Below are 19,097 nucleotides of genomic sequence, written 5' to 3' on the forward strand. Positions count from 1 at the left end.
GAATGTAATGCAAGGGCTTTGAACTTGCATAATATGAGCCTCCTGTCTTGCCATAGAATGTCTAATCCCCCACACTAGCGTGAGATGGGGGTTTAGATTCTATAAAAGACAAGGAGGCGAGTATTATCCCACCCACCCACCCACCCACCCTTACTGGTGTCGGTTGTTGTTTCAGAGGGCAGTTGATGACTTCGATGCAGGAGGAAGTGGGAGATTGAGCTCCAGGTTGCAGAAGGTTTCAGCCCCGGCGTCTCCATGGGAGTTTGTTCTTCGTTCTACGTGGAGAAGGTGTTCGGTGGTCGTGTGAGACAGATCAGCGTCAGAAAGAGGGGGAGTTATTAAAGGAATGGACCTATATTGGGACTGGCTCGCTCCCTATTGGCTACCCCCAGGGCATGACCTGCCCACCATGTTGGACTAGGATGTTTCCCATTGCATTGTTATAACTTTATGTTTATTGGAAAAAAATTCGTTTTACAAAGTTTTTTATTCTTTGCTGCTGTGGTTCAGAGTAAAGATTGTAATGCATAATACTCGCCTCCTTGTCTTTTATAGAATCTAAACCCCCATCTCACGCTAGTGTGGGGGATTAGACATTCTATGGCATGACAGGAGGCTTCATATTATGCATTTCCATCTTTACTCTGAAACCACAGCAGCAAAGAAAAAAACTTTACAAACAAAAAGTTTCAACAACAGAACTAGATGAGTTCAATGTCCATGCATGGGGACCTCCCCAAACCATCATGGAGGACAGGTCATGCCCTGCAGGGAACCAATGAGCAGGGACCCTCCTCTATATATATACATTACTCTAACCCCAACCCCTCTTTCTTTGCTGCTGACACCACAGAGCTAAGTCACCCCTTTCAGTTGTGTCTTACATGTTAGTCAGTGTTTGCCATATTAATTGGTGTTGCATATATATGTGTGCCTTGCGGCTTTCACTTTGGAAAATTGTGTTTCCTTATTTTAAATTTATTTGCTGTGTTATTTGAACGGCCACTTACTTTGTGGCGTCTAACAGAATTAATGGGCCTCGAGCGCCCGTGCTTCTTCCTGCAGTATGGTTCCTTTTATTGGTTTGGGGCGCCTGGCAGCGCCGAGCTGTGTGTTTATTTTACTTTCTTTCTGAGATAATGCGAGCAGTCGCATGGGCCCTTGTGGACGCTAAAGCTTTAGCTTCAGGCCTGTCCAGCGTGATTTATGTACAGAATGTCAGCTGTGCTGGGTCTTTGAAGCCTGGGCTTCAGACCTCCCGTCCACACCCTTTGTTTATCTTGTTTATTTTTCGCGTGAGGCCCATTTAGAAGCTGTTGCTTACAGGCCTGTCACGCGTGGGTTGGTGTGCCTAGTGCGCCCAGTTATGTTTTCTTTTATTTTGAGAGTCTTTGTCAGCACAGGTCTTTGAAGCCTTTGCTTCGGACTTCGCACGCACAGCCAAGGGGTAGGGCTGAGCAGCGCTTTTTTCTCCTGTAGCTAGTACAGCCACCAGTGGCTCAAATGGTAAGTGCTTGGTCTTGGAATGCTGGAGACCTGAGTTCTAATCCAAGGTCTGGAACATCCTTGGCATGATTTAAAAACAAATTTAAATCTTTTTATGCTGAATTATGAATGTCAAATTTTTGAATTAATCCATAAGGGAATTTTCCTTTCTTATACGCTGCCCTGACCCAGGGGTAGGGTTGAGCAGCGCTTGGATACCTGTGGGTTTGTAGCGCTATATATATAATTGCTGACTTATGAATGCTAAATTGTTCACTTTATACCAAATGAGATAAAAGGGGTTTTTCCCTTTAAAGTAATCCTTATGGGAAAGGTGCAGGCTTCCACATATGGGTCTCCCATTTCAATCCCCATGCGCGCCCTGGCAACAGCTTTGCTTACTGAAGCGCAGGTGAGGGGAGCGCCATGCACCACCTTTACATTTTAGAAATGAAATACAAAATGCTACCAAGTGTATCTTGCGTCAGAATTTCAGCACCTTTATTTTGAGTGCCGCTGCCTGCTCGGCTTCAGGTTTCACCTGAGTTTGGATGCGAGGGTTCTTCCCTGGCGTGCTGCTGACTTCCATACCCTGCTCGGGTAAGCAGCTTGTGGTGCGCTTGCTTGCTGGCGTATTCCTTTGACACAGCAATGGTTAAGCTGTGTGTGAAGCATTGCCGCTTCTCTTTGTTTAAACAACTATTTTGTTTGTTTTATTTGTTTTCTCACTTTATCCTTCAAAGAAAAGACAGGGGTTGGTGGAGGAGGTTGTTAAATGACCTAAAGGGGGCTTGGGCCTTCCTATCCAGCCATCATTCAGGCACAATCCTGTACTAGAATGATATTTCATGTGCCTTTACGGGGGAAAAGAAATGTCTGCTTAATTACCCCTCTCTCTCTCTTTTTCCGTTAGGTAAGTTCAGGACAACTCAGTCCGTTTTCCTTTAGGTTTCTCCTCCCCTGAAGGGGTTAAGTTCGCAGGTTAGGGGGTGTACCTACAGTTCTGGTCTGTTCCTCATATCCTGTTTTCTTAATATATATCTCCCCTAATACATGGTCCTTGTTTTCTGTGTCAGTTAATTTGGCGGACCCTACTTGCCTTCATGAGGCGTTAAGAACCTCATCAGGGGGGCGGTCTTGGGAGACAGTGCAATCCTCTTGTTTTGTGAGCTAACCCTGTCGACATTGATTGCACAGTCCTGGGTATCCTTCTTTGCCCTAGGGGACATAAGGGGTAGGACCCTACGAAGGAAGAGGGTATCTGGGTTTTTTAGGACATGTATAACCCAGTTTGCTCACTGGCTAAAGAGGGATGTAACCTCTATGTTCACTATTTGATGTGCAAGTACTGGGCTACTTGATCGAGATCCGTTTGCCTGCTCGGCAACGACGGCGCCTCTGCTCTTACGGAGCGGCGTAGTTACCCCTCTTGTGAGAAGGGATGGCTCAAGGGCAACGCACTCCTCTGAGAGGTTAAACTATACAATCCAGGTTCGGATTATAATACTAGCACTTGAAAATGTGCGGATCATGAAGGACTGGATTATAAGAGCAATTGCCTGCTCGGCTTCGATGGAAAACCTTCACGGCCACAGAATGACCTACGCCCTTACCCGTGCAATTTCATCTCAAATTATTATTGAACATGTGGCTTTATTAAGATCTTGCCCCTCAGGAGAAGGAAGCAGCGCCTTTGGAGGTTTTCCTGAGTCTACCTATCCGGTAGAAGGTGCATCAAGAAGTGCGCACAGTTACTCCTCTGCTCGAGGGGCTTGAGCACGGTGTTTTTTGTTCCTTTGGAAGGATTGTGCCGACAGCAGTCCTGCTAGTCATAGGATATCTCCTGTAATGCCTTTGGTGTTCACTAGGTTTTTCGTAGATGATGTTCATCTCAAACCCCTGGGGGTTGCTGTGGGTTAACAAGGATCCTATTTGTGCTCTTCCTCTGTCAGTTTTTCCCTTGCCCTCATTTTAGAAGGGGCGGTGATAACAACCTCCCTCGCGGTTTCTCAATTATGAATGAGATAAATATGCTCTCACTAATTGGGAGTGGACATATAGGATACTTCTAATAATAAGTATTTTACACATTTTAACATATATTCATGGCACTCTTTAAATGGAAGTATTGTTATGCTCATTGTTTCCTGTCTCCTGGCAGATGGTATGGTCGTATTAGACCTCGAGGGTTAGTGTTGGGGGGTTTCCTCCATTATTCCTCCCCTCAGGAGTTTCCGCGTCAGTTCTACTGATGGGTTCACTCTTATCATTGTCCCTCCCTTTCGGTTTGGCCTTTCCCTTCAGCCCCTGGTGTCACCAAGTTAATGAAGAAGGTGATAACTCACCGAGGGTGAGTGAGTGAGTGAGTGAGTGAGTGAGTGAGTGAGTGAGTGAGTGAGTGAGTGAGTGAGTGAGTGAGTGAGTGAGTGTGTGTGTGTGTGTGTGTGTATATATATATATATATATATATATATATATATATATATATATATATATATATATATATATTTGTTTCTTGGATACAGTTAGAGATGTCCCTTCCGCAATCACAGAGTTTGTTCTTGGTTTTAGGCACGTCATTATAACTCTGCATCTTATCCTTTGGGATGATAGACTGTACTTAAGTAAGGAGTTAGCAGTTTTCTCCCCTGGAAAGGGTGATTTTTTTTTTTTTTCCCTTAGCTAGTTAACCTAGATGGGCAGAGGGCCAGCTCCTTCAGTGTCATTGTTCCAAGCACCCCGCGAGAATCTATTGCTCTCGCATTTAGATCAGCCTTTGGAACAGTTACCTAACCCTGTTACACACAAGAGCCTTTCTCTAAGATCAATTCCAGTTAGCGCCGTGACTGGAGCAACATATTGTCAATCAGGATGTCGGTCCGATAACTCAGCAAGTGCATCACTCGCTTTAACATCTGTGCAAAGCCTGCTGATGCAGGATCCAATGGGCAGAGCCACACTCAGCCTTTCATACTTGCGAGATCGATAAATGAGCTCCACACACCGTGTGTTATAACAAGCAGGGCTCAGATGACTGATGGTTTGTAGCGCTTTATGAAAGCTACATTATTAGCTCTCTTTGGCCTCAATCTGGTACGGTTGGAGTTCCAATTGGGTAATCTCTTTTCCTTGTGAGAAGGTGGATGCCAGTCCACTGTCTTCGGACGGTTCCTCCGGGATTGCTCGGTTCCTTTTGGGGCCTTCTCGGGAGGGGGATGGTTCCCATCCCTATAGCATTTTACGGTGCATGTTGTCTAGTGTCATCCCTATCCACCTTTCTCTATCCCTGCCCTTCACTTCTCTCTTATGGTTCCTCTGTTATTCATTAGAATATATTTTCATCTCTTCCTGGGGCTTCAGAAGTTCTTTGCGCAGTGCACTATCTGGGTCGTCAAGGACTTTTGGAAAGCCTTTAATAAGCCTGTTTTCTTTAGATGGCGGCTATTCAGTGAATGGGTATGTGATAAGATTTTGCTTCTGTTTCTCCCTTAACGGAAATAGGTTGTTCTGGTAGAACGGTCTACGAAGGCTACTTTACATGGCAACGATTGCACTTTACTGCCATTATCGCAGCGAAACATGGTCGCTAAGGGTGAAAACGGTGGTTGGCAGTACTTGGTGCGCGGGACCTTCAGGTCCATTGGTTTTGGGGTTCCACCTTGACTAGGTGTTTCTTATCGGCTTCGATTATATCATCTGGTATTACCACATCTTTGTTTTTTCAAGTAAGGCTTGTCTGTGCTACAACGGTTTTCAAAGTTATCCATGTGGAGTTTCTTTCCTGTTAAAGTACATCTCCTGTTTCAGCCCTTTAGATATGGACAGTGGCATGTTCTCCCGGGGGTCAGGATTTAGTGCCCGATTGGGTACCCATAGGGTTTCCTCCATTTATTATCCAGGTCTGGGTCATTTTCTAATGTGTACGTTTTTAAGTGTTTATAAATGCTTAAGTTGGACTTAACCCCTAAATACCTCTCAGCTGCTTTCCTGTGGGAACATTATTGCGGGGTCTCTTACCCTTGGGCCATATGGATTAAGTAGATTTGCAGAGAAAGGGAGTTAATTGCTCCTTGGTCCTTCAATGGAAGATGCTATAGTGTTTAAGATGCTCTCCTGGGGGAGGGAATTGTCAAAGCAGCCGTTTGGTCATGGGAATAATATGAGGAATAATAATTGTATTTTATCACTAGTGTATTGCTCAGGGTGGGATTTGGATTGGGATGCAAGGGCTTTGAACTTGCATAATATGAAGCCTCCTGTCATGCCATAGAATGGGAAATCCCCCTCACTAACGTGACAGGGGGTTTAGATTCTATTAAAGACAGGAGGCGAGTATTATCCCACCCACCCTCCCTTTGTATTGGCTGTTCTGCTTCCACCCACCCACCCTGTTATATTTCATATTGTTTCAGATTTGGGTGAGAAGTCCTATCCAGAAGAACTTCGTCATAGATTCAGGCTGTGGGAAGGTGAGATCTCCAGTTTCTCTAGATCCTTTCTCCGCGCTACGCAGTTCAACCGTTTCATTGGACGTCTGGTGCAAGACAGCTGCAGAAAGAGGGGTTGGGGTTAGAGTAATGTGTATATATATATATATATATATATATATATATAGAGGAGGGTCCCTGCTCATTGGTTCCCTGCAGGGCATGACCTGTCCTCCATGATGGTTTGGGGAGGTCCCTATGCATGGACATTGAACTCTTATCTAGTTCTGTTGTTGAAACATTTTGTTTGTAAAGCTTTTTCTTTGCTGCTGTGGTTTCAGAGTAAAGATGGAAATGCATAATACTCGCCTCCTGTCTTTAATAGAATCTAAACCCCCTGTCACGTTAGTGAGGGGGGATTTCCCATTCTCCTTTGCACCCCCTCCCCCTTACATGCTACGTCTCACGTGACATGGTGTCGTTCTCTTAAGGAGACACAAACACTCTAACATCACCCCGGACGAAATGTCCTTACAACGTTCTCAGCACTCTTCAACCAGGCGTGCTGGCTTCTTCACGGCTCGTTGGGCACGACTGCTAGTGCCTTCTCCTGGATCCTCATCAGGCTTCTCTGTTCTCTTCATTCCTGGACGAGGGGAGAATCTTGGAGGTGTCCACAGTGTGTCTCGAGAATCTATTGACATTGGTTCAGGATCTGGAGGCTGACGTCTCTCATTTTCCGTGGTTGTTGCAAGCTTGAATTTTGAGCTGTTCCGTGTTATTTGTCGTTCTTCATTTTCAGCAGTCACCATTGTTCCTTTGATGGCCGTGACTTGTAGTGTCTGTGGGGCGAATCTTGACTTAGTCTTCTTAACTGTTGACTGTTGCACCAGTACCTCGTCTCCTAATTGAAAGTCCTTTGGACGCGCTCCTCGTCTTTCATCTGTTTGGATGCAGGCTCGTTCCTTCTTCTCTGCATCTCTCCATAGGATTTGTGGATCTGTTTCTGGTTTGTTTATCGGATAGTGTATGATTCGTGTGCGAACTTGGTACTTTACCATGAGTTCGGCCGGGGTCTTGTTTGTGGCTTCATGAGGCGTATTTTGATAATATCCTCCTACATAAGGCTTGGTGTGGATCAACATTTTCCAGTCTGGCTCTTTGCAACATCTTTTTATTCGATGACATGAATCTCTCGGCTATCCCGTTCGTCTGGGGCCACAGGGGTGTTATCTTCTGGTGCTTGAACCCTAAGTACTTGGCGAATGTCGTGAAATCGTGGCCGCAGAAGGGCGGGCCATTGTCTGACTTGATAACGTCCGGTATGCCCCATTCTCTACACAACTTCATCGAAGATTACTGCGACTTGTGCAAAGGCTGTGGATGATCTTTTTGCAATTGGGAACCTTGAATGTTCATCCATGAATAAAAGTAGGTATTCCCCTGATTCTAGGGGACCATAAAAGTCTACCACCACTGTTTCCCATGGATGTTCTGGTATCTGTGTCAGCAGTAGGGGTACTGGTGTTTCGGCTCTGGTCGTGCACTGGCACGCCATGCAATGCCTATCCCACCGGTCGACTAGGGCGTCAAGGAAGGGGAACCACATATGGCAGCGTAGTTGACATTTGGTGTTGTCTGCTCCTCAGTGTCCCTCATGGGCTGTCTTAATTATTTCTGATCGCAAGGCCGCTGGGATTACTATTCTGCACCCTCTGAGGAGTATGGGTTTGTCTTTTACAGCCAGCTCGGATTGGATTCTTGCGAGCCTCTCCAGTTCGTCTCGGTTTGCCCCTGGATGCATTGACAGCGATCTCTTGTAGTCTTTCCACTTGTGTTCCGTGAGTTCAATCGCCAGGGCCATGGATGGATCAGCAGCTGTCGCAAGTGCGACGGTTTCTAATGATAACCCTGGGGGTAGTGTGCTTTTGGTAACATAGCTTATATATTCCATGTCACCCTTTATAGCTTATATATTCCATTTCACGACATACAAACCTGTGTCTGCACTCCTCCCTTGAACCTTATGGATACTTGTGCCACCCCGCCTTTTCCTAGGGTGGCAACACCACATACAATGCCGTCACCAAAGCCATCCTAAACTCACAGGCGTGAGTCATACCTCACTCCCCCACATCGTGCTTGTCCGCATTTTTATTTTGCTGACCTATCGTCCTAATGCAATACCCAAAGTTAGCTGCCACTACCACTGCATTGTGCCTCTACTTATTATTACTTGTTAACAGTGCACATTGCCTAACTGTGTTAACAAATCACGCTTACAGCCCTTATCTATGTTTAATATGTTATGCATTCTTCTTCCTGCCTGATTATATACGTAATGGTCCTCAGAGTACCCCTACAATTGTACCTAGACTGACTATTTGCTCGCCTTCTGGCCACTCGACCAATTTATAATAGTAGCATAATCCAACTGTATGTCACCAAATGCCCTGACTACTAACCCTGCCAAACTTAGATGCCCTATCGCTGTGTGCATGTTAGTCACCTCTAGGTTTGCCAAATTTGGAGGCCTTTCTCTTCGCTGTCTGCATTTTAGCCACTGTCAGGAATGCCAAATCTAGACGTCTCTGTGTTATTCGCATGTTAGTCACCATTAGGATTGCAAAATCTAGATGCCTTCTTTTCACTGCTTGCATTTTAGCCACTGTTAAGAATGCCATATCTCGCTGTCTTTTTGCTGCATGTATTTTAAATCACGGCCAGGTCTGCCAAAGTTAAATGCTTCCTATTGCGTATATCCTAGGCACAGATAAGACGGCCAAATCCAGATGCGCCTGCTGTGTACTTCTCAGTCAATGTTAGGATTGCCAAACTTTGAAGCCCTGTGCAGCGCACACCCTAGGCATTACTGGACTGCGAAACCCAGTAGCCCCTTCGCTTAATGCCACTGTCCACTTTGTGCATCTCTAAGACCTACCTCTTATACGCACTTTACTCCCTCCTCTGGACCATACTAACTATTATCTTAACAATGGACCAGTTCAATACCACTCCATGTAACCTGCTAGAGAGAAACATCCGGCTCAGAGCTAGACTGCCCCGTCTATATGACCTTAAAAATAAAAGAACTATTCCTCTAGGGGCCAATCCTATCATGACTGCTCCCAACTGCAACTTGCCTACCCGATCTGCAGATAGACGACCCAAGATACAAATAGACCAACCGAAGGTCCAGAAGAAGCCTAACCTTCCCCCGCCTAGAATCACACAAGGGGAAAACTATATCCTCCACCCTGCCAGGTGCCCTCATCAACGCTAGATCCCTCGTAGCACATAATACTGAAATTGCCGACATACTTGCCTCAGCTGACTTAGATCTTTTTGCGATCACTGAGACATGGCTCCATGATGCCGCAAGTCCCGCACTCATGATTGCCATACCCGACAATTACAATATACTAAGAGTCGATCGCCCCAACTCCAGGGGAGGTGGCCTTGCTATAATTTCCAAAACTAAATTAGCTGCTAGACTCTGCCCTCACCCTGAAATCACATCCTGCGAACTTCTCTCGGCTAAAATTCCTATTTCAAACAACAGTATCCTAACGGTCCTCCAGTATACAGACCACCAAGCCGATTTGGGTAATTTTGAAGAAGACCTATCCAGCCTCCTCAATAACATCATCAAAGACCCCACCCAGCTCCTTCTGCTAGGCGACTTTAATCTGGGCTTTAATGATGTTGAGGATAAACAGACCCATTCTATCCAATCTATCCTAACCGATCATGGCCTTACCCAAAAAGTCTTAGCCCCTACATACATGAAAGGTCGCACATTAGACTGGATAGCTAACAGAAACTGCACTACCACCATTTCTAATATACTACCTCAGACATGGACTGACCACCACCTCATCTGCTTCTCATCCACCATAGAGCCTCCTAAACCAGCCAACCTGGAAACAGCTCCACCTGTGCATACAAGAAGCAAAAGAGACATTACGGTTGAAAAAATAATTCCGCTTCTCCTACCAGATCTTAGAGCTAGTACTATTGACACTAATCCAAATACGCTAGTGGAGACATTTAACAATACTATGTCCAAAGCATTGGATGCCATTGCCCCTATCAAAGAACGCAAAAGTAAACGAAAGGCCCACCTTAACTCATGGTTTACCCCCTATCTTAAAAAATTACGAACCCAAAAACGTAAACTACAAGCCATTCGGAGGCACACACCCTCAATAGAGAATAAAACTCTACTTGACAATCTTGCCAAACATTACAAGAAGGAAATAATTCAAACTAAAAAAAGATACATTCAACAAGAGAATCAGCAAAGCTAACTCCAACTCGAAAGAACTCTTTTCCATCCTTCGGGAAATGGAAAATCCGATTGCTCCCATTGACAACGTTCCCAAGGACAAACAATGGTGCACAAGTATCCAAAATGCCTTAGCGAACAAAATTACAACTCTCCAATCTAAAATTGCTAAATAAAAACCCTACCTGAGTGCCACTGCAACCCAGACTACCCAATTGCCTGATACACCTAGAACAGTCACCCAATTCAACTGTGAACCATTCAGATTCACCAATATATCCATAGCGGAAACTGAAAAGGTGATATCTTCCCTGAAACCTTCCAATTGTCAAGGCGACAGCTGCCCTGCACAAGTCATTAAGGACGCAGCCAGAGACTTAGCACCCTTCATAGCTAAGCTAATTAACGCATCCTTTAGAACTAGCACTGTACCCACTAACCTCAAAGAATCTTGGGAACTGCCCCTCCTCAAAAAACAGGCCCATGGCCCAGCCATCCCTACTAATTACAGGCCCATCATTACGGTACCATTTCTCCTTAAAATCATCGACAGAGTAGCCTACCTCCAGATACAAAACTAGAGACAAACCAATTACTAGGATCACGCCAATCTGCTTTCAGACCACTACACAGCACTGAAACGGCCCTAATTGCCCTTAAGACTCAAATCGACGAATTGAAGGATAAAGGCAACACAGCTATGCTCCTCCTCCTTGACTTATCGGCGGCCTTTGACCTGGTGGACCATGCAGTGTTATGCAACCACCTAGCGTCTGCCGCCTACTTCTCAAGTGAAGCGATAGCTTGGGTACAATCCTTCTTGGCCAACCGAACGATGAGTGTTCTCCCCTTCAGCCTCGGCAGACCCAATACATATCACCTGTGGTGTCCCACAAGGTTCATGTGTCTCCCCCACAATGTATAATATCTTCACTAAGCCACTCTTCGACAAACTTGACAGACTGGGGATAACATACACCAACTATGCGAACGATACTCAGATCCTCATACCACTTTCTGGCAACTTTGTCGAAGATACAGCTCTAGTAAATAAGATTTATCTCCTCATTCAGGCATGGATGGCCTCACACGCCTCTGCCTGAACGATGACAAAACAGAGATACTGATCTTGGGCTCCGACTCCAACCTCAAAAAACTCAGTCCCAATTACCTTGCCTTCAATATTGATGGCAATTTAATCAAAGTGGCAACTGAGGTAAAAACTCTAGGTTTCTACCTTGACGCTACACTTTCTCTCAAAAAACAAACCAATGCCCTCGCATCGTCGACGGCCTACACTTGCAAATTAATCAGGGCTTGCAGACCTTAACTCTCCAAATCCAACTGCATAACATTAGCCAACGCCCTAGTAATGCCGAAATTAGACTACTGCAACGCCCTCTACTCGGGGGCCCGCAAGTCTATCATAAACAAAATGCAAACACTACAAAATAATGCTCTTAGAGCAGCTCTGGACATACCTCGCAGAGCACACATATCCAAAACTAGGAAAGAGCATCACTGGCTGAAAATTAGCGACAGAGTCCTCCTTAAAACACTATCCCTAACAAAGGACTGAACAACAATGCACCTCCATACATTTCGGATAAACTAAATAGAAAATCGTTCACATACCACACGAGAGCAGCTAACCACCTCTTGCTTGTGATTCCGAAATTTAGATAAAAAAACAGGCGGAGCCAGTTTCCCTGTAAAAGCTGCTTGCACATGAAACGCCCTCCCCGCTGCACTGAGAGCTAATCTACCATACTCGAGCTTTAGACGCCACGTAAAAAAGTGGCTCTGGTCTAACGCCAACTAACTAACTAACTCTCTTGGCCTGGACTCACCATTGGCTACCCACGGTGAATAACTACTTTGTCATTCCTGTTCCCTGACCTGACTTCCTCGTGGTATAGGAACCCCCCTCCTCCTGTACCCTTATACATGCCTGCTAAATTGTTAATAACATTTGTTCTGTATGCACTATTGTATGTAACTAAGCTCAAATATTCTTGTAACTGCTGCGCCCGGCTACCCCTGGGTTTTGGTGCGCATTATCAAATAATAAACTAAACTAAACCCTGTCTTGGTGTCGGCTTTCCTGTAGGGTGTCTCGACAGATAATCGGCTGGGTTGTGCTCACCCCCCGGACGATGTATTATGTGGTAGTCATATTCTTGTAGGCAGATGCCCCACCGTTCAATTCTGGGGGGCATCTTTGTTCGTGGGTTTCCAAACAATGACAATAGGGCTTGATGGTCCGTAATAAGGGTGAATCTTTTTCCTATAATGAAGTTGTGAAAATGTTCACATGCCCAGACTGCCACCAGACTCACTTTTTCCACCTGGGAGTACGCAGATTCGGGGGGGTGCCAGAGCCCTGCTGGTGTAGGCCACAACGTGCCTCGTGTGAGTGTCGATTCCGTTGGTCTAGGCGAGTATGGCGAGTATGGCGAGTATGGCTGCTAGCCCCACCGGGCTTGCATCGACCACAATTTTAGTGTGCTAGTCCGGGTTGAAGTAGGCCAGTTTCCTGGCTTCTGCTAGGGACTGCTTGATGGTGTCGAATGTCCATTTGGTATTCTGCCGTCCAGGCGAAGAGCATGTCCTTCTGGAGAAGTTTTCAGAGAGGTTCAGTCTAGAATTATTGATTAATTAATTGGAAAAGCTGCCAGGAAAAGATCCTGGACATGGCGGGTCCATTGGTGAAAATTGGCGAAAATTATGGACCTGGCAGAACGGGCTAAGGACACCGGAGAAGAGGTGGACCCAGGTGTCCTAGCAAACTGGGCGCAAAGAGCCGTATGCCTTCTAGGCAACGCGAACTGCGCAATTTCTTCGGAGCAAAGAAGAGGCCTCCTGCTGAAAATAGACAAGAAACTAGGAGATCTGTCGTTTTATGAAGCAGGCGAGGCAGCGCAAGGCCTTTTATTCGGTGACATTCGGCAAAGAAATGGGGAGGTTCGTGGGAACTTACGCCTCCCTAGAAAAGGCGCAAGCCTCGATGAAGAAAATCTTTCCTGAAACAGTTTTCAGTGGGACCGGTCGGTTCAGAGGCCGAGCGGCCGGTCGTTTCCAATCGTACAGAAGGCCTCAAGGAAATAGAAACAACTACTGGGAGAGCCGACAACCAGACTCATTCTTCCCACCATGAGGACGCTTCCCGAGAGGGAGGAGAGGCAGAGGACAGGGAAGAGGACACAACTTCCCCACAGGTGAGAGTTTCTGCATACCCACCAGTGAGAGGGAGAACAGCGATGTTCTGGGAAAGCTGGCGCTCGCTTTCCAGCGATGTCTGGGTCCTTCAGACAGTACAAGGCATGCACATAGAGTTCATAGGGACCCCCTACCAAAGCCAAACACCCCACCCTCTCGTCGCAACGCAGATAGAGAAAAAGCTATTATACGCAGAATTGCAGAAGCTAGCAGAGAAGCGAGCGATAGAGCGATGCGTCACACACCCAAAATTTGTGAGCAATATGTTCTTAGTCCATCGAAAGGACAAAGTAAGACCGGTAATAAATCTAAAGAGCATGAACAGATGGGTAGTTTACAACCATTTCAAGATGGAAGGGACCCATCAGCTCAGGGATACACTCGGGCAAGACGACTGGCTAGTAAGGATAGACTTAAAAGATGCATACCTGACAGTACCAGTCCACAAGGAGTTTCGTCCCTTTCTGGCATTCGACTGGGAGGGCAATTATGGCAATTCGCCACAATGCCTTTTGGGCTGGCATCAGCGCCATGGGTGTTTACAAAGATCATGAATCCAGTAGCAGCAGCGATCAGTTAGAAGGGGATTTGTATGATCATATATCTGGACGATATCCTACTGATGGCCGGCTGCAAAGAAACACTCCTCTACCAAGCCGACTGGGTGGCGAAACTCCTGACGTCTCTAGGTTTCCTAGTGAACAAGGAGAAGTCGGAGATGATACCAACCAAGAGGATAGAATTCCTAGGATTCATGTTAGATACCTGAACGGCAACTCTAGAGATTCCGGGTAGGAAGATAAGAGACATAAAGAAAGAATTGAGAGCATGCCTCAACGAAATAGTTATATGCCTCCGCACAGTGGCACGAGTGGTAGGCTTGTTAGCAGCCTCGATACAAGCAATCTTTCCGGGTCCACTTCACTATCGAGCTCTGCAAAGGTTAAAAATAAGACATTTGCAGCAGGGCCTCCAGTATCACCACTTAGTACACATCGATCAACAGTTCAGGATGGAGTTACAGTGGTGGCTGGCGAACATGGAAGCATGGAACGGAAGAGCCATTTTCGGCGACCGCCCCGATCAGATAATAGAGTCGGATGAAAGCCGAGCAGGCTGGGGAGCCCGATGCAGGGATCTCCAGACAGGGGGGAGGTGGAGCGCGGAAGAACTCCAGCTGCACATCAACTGTCTGGAACTATTAGCCGGATCTTTTGCGATCAAGGCTTTGACCAAAGGGAGAGTGAACTCCTGTATTCTGCTGAAGATGGACAACATTTCAGCAGTCAAATACATAAATCATTTAGGTGGAACGAGATCCAGATTACTGGCAGAAATAGCCAAGGATTTTTGGCACACCTGCCTGGAATCGGGGATTTCAGTGGTAGCCGAGTACCTCCCGGGATCGCTGAATGTTATAGCGCATTGGAACTCCAGATACCTATCAGACTCCAGCGATTGGATGCTGGAGAAGAGCATATACTGACAGCTGGAAGAACTGTGGGTACCGATTCACACAGATCTGTTTGCGTCCAGACTGAACGCACAGAAAGAGAGATTCTTCAGCTGGAGATTAGACCCAGCGGCAGTGGGAGCGGATGCTTTCCTGCAGGACTGGAGAGAACAAGTACTCTACGCTTTCCCGCCATTTATAATGATTAGCAGGGTACTGGCGAAAGTACGCAGAGAGGCAGCGAGCCTCATAGTAGTAGCCCCGATCTGGAAATCGCAAGTGTGGTTTCCGATGCTCATGGAGCTGTTAATAGACTGCCCGAGATTACTACCTCAAGAAGCGAGCCTGCTCACGGACCCGGCTGGGTCATATGACCCTCTGAGGGTGAAGGGGACACTGCCGCTGATGGCTTGCAGGATAGCAGGAGACGCTGGAATCTCCCAGGAATTTCGGCACAGGCTGCGAGCCTCATCGCCGAGTCTTGGGCACCCTCTACCAGAAGGAGCTACGATGCAGCTTTGAATAGGTGGGCGTCGTGGTGCAGAAGGAGAAATATTCATCCCGTTTCTGCCCCTCTAGTCGAAATAATACATTTCCTAGCAGAGCGGCTCCAAGACGGTAAAGCTTACAGGACTATAGGAGTGTATAGGTCTGCAATCTCAGCAGGACATCTGCCTATAGAAGGGGTTCCAATGGGAGAAAACATAGCTGTGATAAGGCTCTTGAAAGGGATAAGATTTAGGAAACCCCCGCAACCAAAGTACGACACACTATGGGACATGTCGATAGTGTTAAGATTTCTGGCAGGCTGGCCGAACAATAGGTATCTGTCCCTGGCGCAGTTGTCTGGTAAGCTTGCTATGCTCCTGTGCTGGATATCATGTAGGAGAGTAGCAGACGTTAAAGCATTAGAGATCAATCGGAAGACTTATGGCCCCGAGGGAGTGACATTCAACATAGCCAGGAGAACAAAGACAGATTCTGCTACTATCACTTACCCGTATATGCAAGAACATCCCAAGTGGTGCGGGGCATCATGTATTAAGGAATACGAGAACAGGACGGCGGAAGTGAGGCCAGCGGGAATAACCCAACTATTAATAGCACGTAGGAAACCACATAGAGGAGTAGCAACAGCCACTATAGCGAGATGGGTCAGAGACATCATGAATCTGGCAGGCATTGACAATTCAAATTCGGTGCACATTCAGTCAGAGGAGCTATGGCCTCGAAGGCAGTAGGGCAAGGTGCAGCATTACAAGACATCATGAAAGCAGGTGACTGGGCTAACGGTTCAACGTTCAGGACGTTTTATTTTAGACCAATAAATGTGATAGCAGAGACAGTGGCGCGAAGCTTTGAACAAGCTTAATGCTCGCCTCCGTCTTGACATAGAATGAAGATTCCCCCTGCTAATAGCGCAGGAAGCTCTTGATTCTATTAAAGACAAGGAGGCGAGCATTAAATTCCCGTCCCGAATACACAAATTAATGAAGTAAATGATGTAATGCATTGTTGATAATTAACATGACTATTTCTTCCAGAATAGGGTGTGTATTCCCCGCCCTAACATACACAATTTTGTTTCTTCCTGGCATAAGGAGATGAGCAAAAGAACAGCTGAAGATCCTGATTAGATCAGTTATCTGGAACAAGCTCGCAAGTTCGAATGTGAGAGTCCAATCCAGCACAAAGCAGGAAGTTCAGAGCAAGTTGGACAGTTTTTACACAGTTAAGAAGGATTGCAGTTCAAGCAGTCAAAGAAGAGGAAGGACAGAGGAACAGGAAGGACTAGGTCACATGGCCAGAGACTGTGGGACTACAGGAATGATGGGACTTGAAGTTTCTTTGTAAAACAAAAACAAAATGTTAAATTTTAAAGGAAAGTTTTACAAAGTTTATATTTGTTGAGACTGCTGGAGAGTGAAAAATAAAGAAGATGAAAGCTTAATGCTCGCCTCCTTGTCTTTAATAGAATCAAGAGCTCCCTGCGCTATTAGCAGGGGGAATCTTCACTGTATGCACAGTGTTGACCATGTTAAATGAAAATGTGCACATTTGTATAAATAACACTAAAGTCATTCAGTAAAGTCACCCTGACGTTACTCCAGCAGCAGTGGCAGACTGGCAGTGGCACCTGATCACTTGCCAGTTGCCAGCCAGCCTGCCAGCATCTTGCTTGCTTCCAGCGATTGCCTTCAGAAAGGTAAGACAAAAGGTAGGACCCGGGTCGACTCATAAAAAAACAAGCATTGGCAATGCCAACAGTTTGGGTCTGTGTTACCTGCCAAATGCCTTATATTTCTACAATAGCCAAAACTATTGGCTTTGCCAATGTTTGTAACAGGACTCCAGAGAAGGACACACAGTGCGCATACATTGAGTGGCTGAAGCAGATTCGGTTTTATTACACCAATAGCGGGTTTATAGCTCGAAATGAAGCCATTAACTCTGGCATGACTGCTTTGAAAAAACACTGGCAGGCACTTCCAGCCCCAAGTTTAATGTTAAGGCTGGATTAAAGTGAGCAAAAAAAATTCCCACGAGGAGGTGTTTTGGATGGGGAGGGGTAGGAACTGGGTGGGAATGGCCATAGGGATTAGCATGACCAGTCAATGGATGAGCAAATAAACAAACCATGTCTCCCTCCTCATGTAGCATGTTTCCCTAGCTGTAGTCTAATGCTTTATTTTAAAGAAATAGCCAGTTTCTAACAGGTATAATAGTGGCCCCAGTTCATAATTCTGAATGGCCCCCATTTCTGCATGGCTTAGTTGTAGCGCTACAATGCCTCACAGGCTTAAGTTTTTAGTTTTAACACGTGATTTAACACGTGCATGCTATCGTCATACCCATGCCCCTCCCTGTTTATCAGTAAACTGCAAAGTAATGGCATTTGTGTCGGAGAACTTTGCCAAACCTGCCAACACTAGCCTACCGCATAGGCAATTGCATGGGAAGTACAATGAACTATGGTGGTTGCATAACCTATAACAGGTGGACTGTATAGTGGGAGACATGTGCCAAGATCACTGGCAGTAATAGCCCACGAAGTCAAGCAGGCCGAAGGAAAGTGGAAGCAGAAAGTGAACGAACAAACCCGCAATCCCGAGTGATGCGTCCCCCCAGAAGGTAACAGGAACAGTAATAAGTCCAGGAGGCAGCCGGGAAAACTTGAGCAGGTGATAACATAAGACGAGAGAGAAGTAGACCATTTTGTGAGGCAACTTCCTGGTCAGTTTCATAAGATCATGCAAGTGGCGCATCGAGAAAGACTGGGGAAACGTCTTCCTTGTCATCGTTTGTGGGTGCACTGAAGGACATCTGTGAAATCTTGAGGAAGCAAAGAGTGCTTGAGGAGCATCTCCTTAGTCCCGATAGGGGCAAGTCGAAGGACAGTGTGCAAGTAAAGTCAGGAGTGTGGGGGAATGCAGTTTTAGTCAGTGTGGCCGTAACCATCAGTGGTGGGCTAATAAGCCCTGATGTTGTATCTTAATGGCCCCCAGAACTATATTATCCAGGAGAACGAGGGGCCAGCATGCATTGCTAGATGCTTACCATCTGCAACGAGTAAAAGAGGGAGATGAGTGGAAAATGGCATTTAGGACAAAGTTCGGGTTGCTCAAATATTTGCTAATGCCATTTGGGCTGTGTAACCTCCCTGCTACATTTCAACATTTTATACAGGAAGTGTTAAGGGACTATATTGATGTGTTGGTCATTGTATACGTTGAAAATATTTTGATGCACTCTGAGTCAAGGGAACAACACGTCTTATAAGTTAAGGCAGTGCTTAAATGGTTGCAATTATATCAAGTGTATGCTAAATTGAAGAAGTGTGTGTGTGTTGCAGAAAAGGTGTAGTTCTTGGGATGTGTTTTGGGAGTGGTCATGCACAAGGAAAAGGTGCAGTCTACAGTAACTGAGTGGCCCTCACTACAGTGCTTGAAGGATATGCAGTCGCTTTTGGGTTTTGCACATTTTAATCTGAGATTCATTACCATTTTCCCCCAATGATGACACCTATTAGACAGTAACTTAGGAAGAACAAGCATTTTCCATGGAATAAGGAGGCAGATGGAGCATTTCATGAGCTAAAGACAGCTTTCACGAGAGCACTAGTATTAGGACACCCAGTGGTAGAGAGACCTTTTCAGGTTGAGACAGATGCGCCGAATTAGTCATTGGGGGCGGTATTGTCTCAGTGGCATTTTATTGCAGGAAA

At 46.0% G+C, this 19,097-nt stretch overlaps 1 long non-coding RNA gene across 1 annotated transcript; it reads left to right on the forward strand.

Moving 5' to 3' along the window:
- The first annotated feature begins 5,762 nt into the window (after positions 1 to 5,762).
- On the forward strand, positions 5,763 to 16,823 carry LOC138565820 (uncharacterized). Its single transcript, XR_011301632.1, has 2 exons — positions 5,763 to 5,954; positions 16,474 to 16,823. It is a non-coding gene; the product is annotated as an uncharacterized lncRNA (long non-coding RNA).
- Positions 16,824 to 19,097: the final 2,274 nt, after the last annotated feature.

The sequence above is a fragment of the Ambystoma mexicanum genome, chromosome 2p, assembly GCF_040938575.1.
Source record: "Ambystoma mexicanum isolate Mex_15411 chromosome 2p, UKY_AmexF1_1, whole genome shotgun sequence".
Taxonomy (NCBI): Eukaryota; Metazoa; Chordata; class Amphibia; order Caudata; family Ambystomatidae; genus Ambystoma; species Ambystoma mexicanum.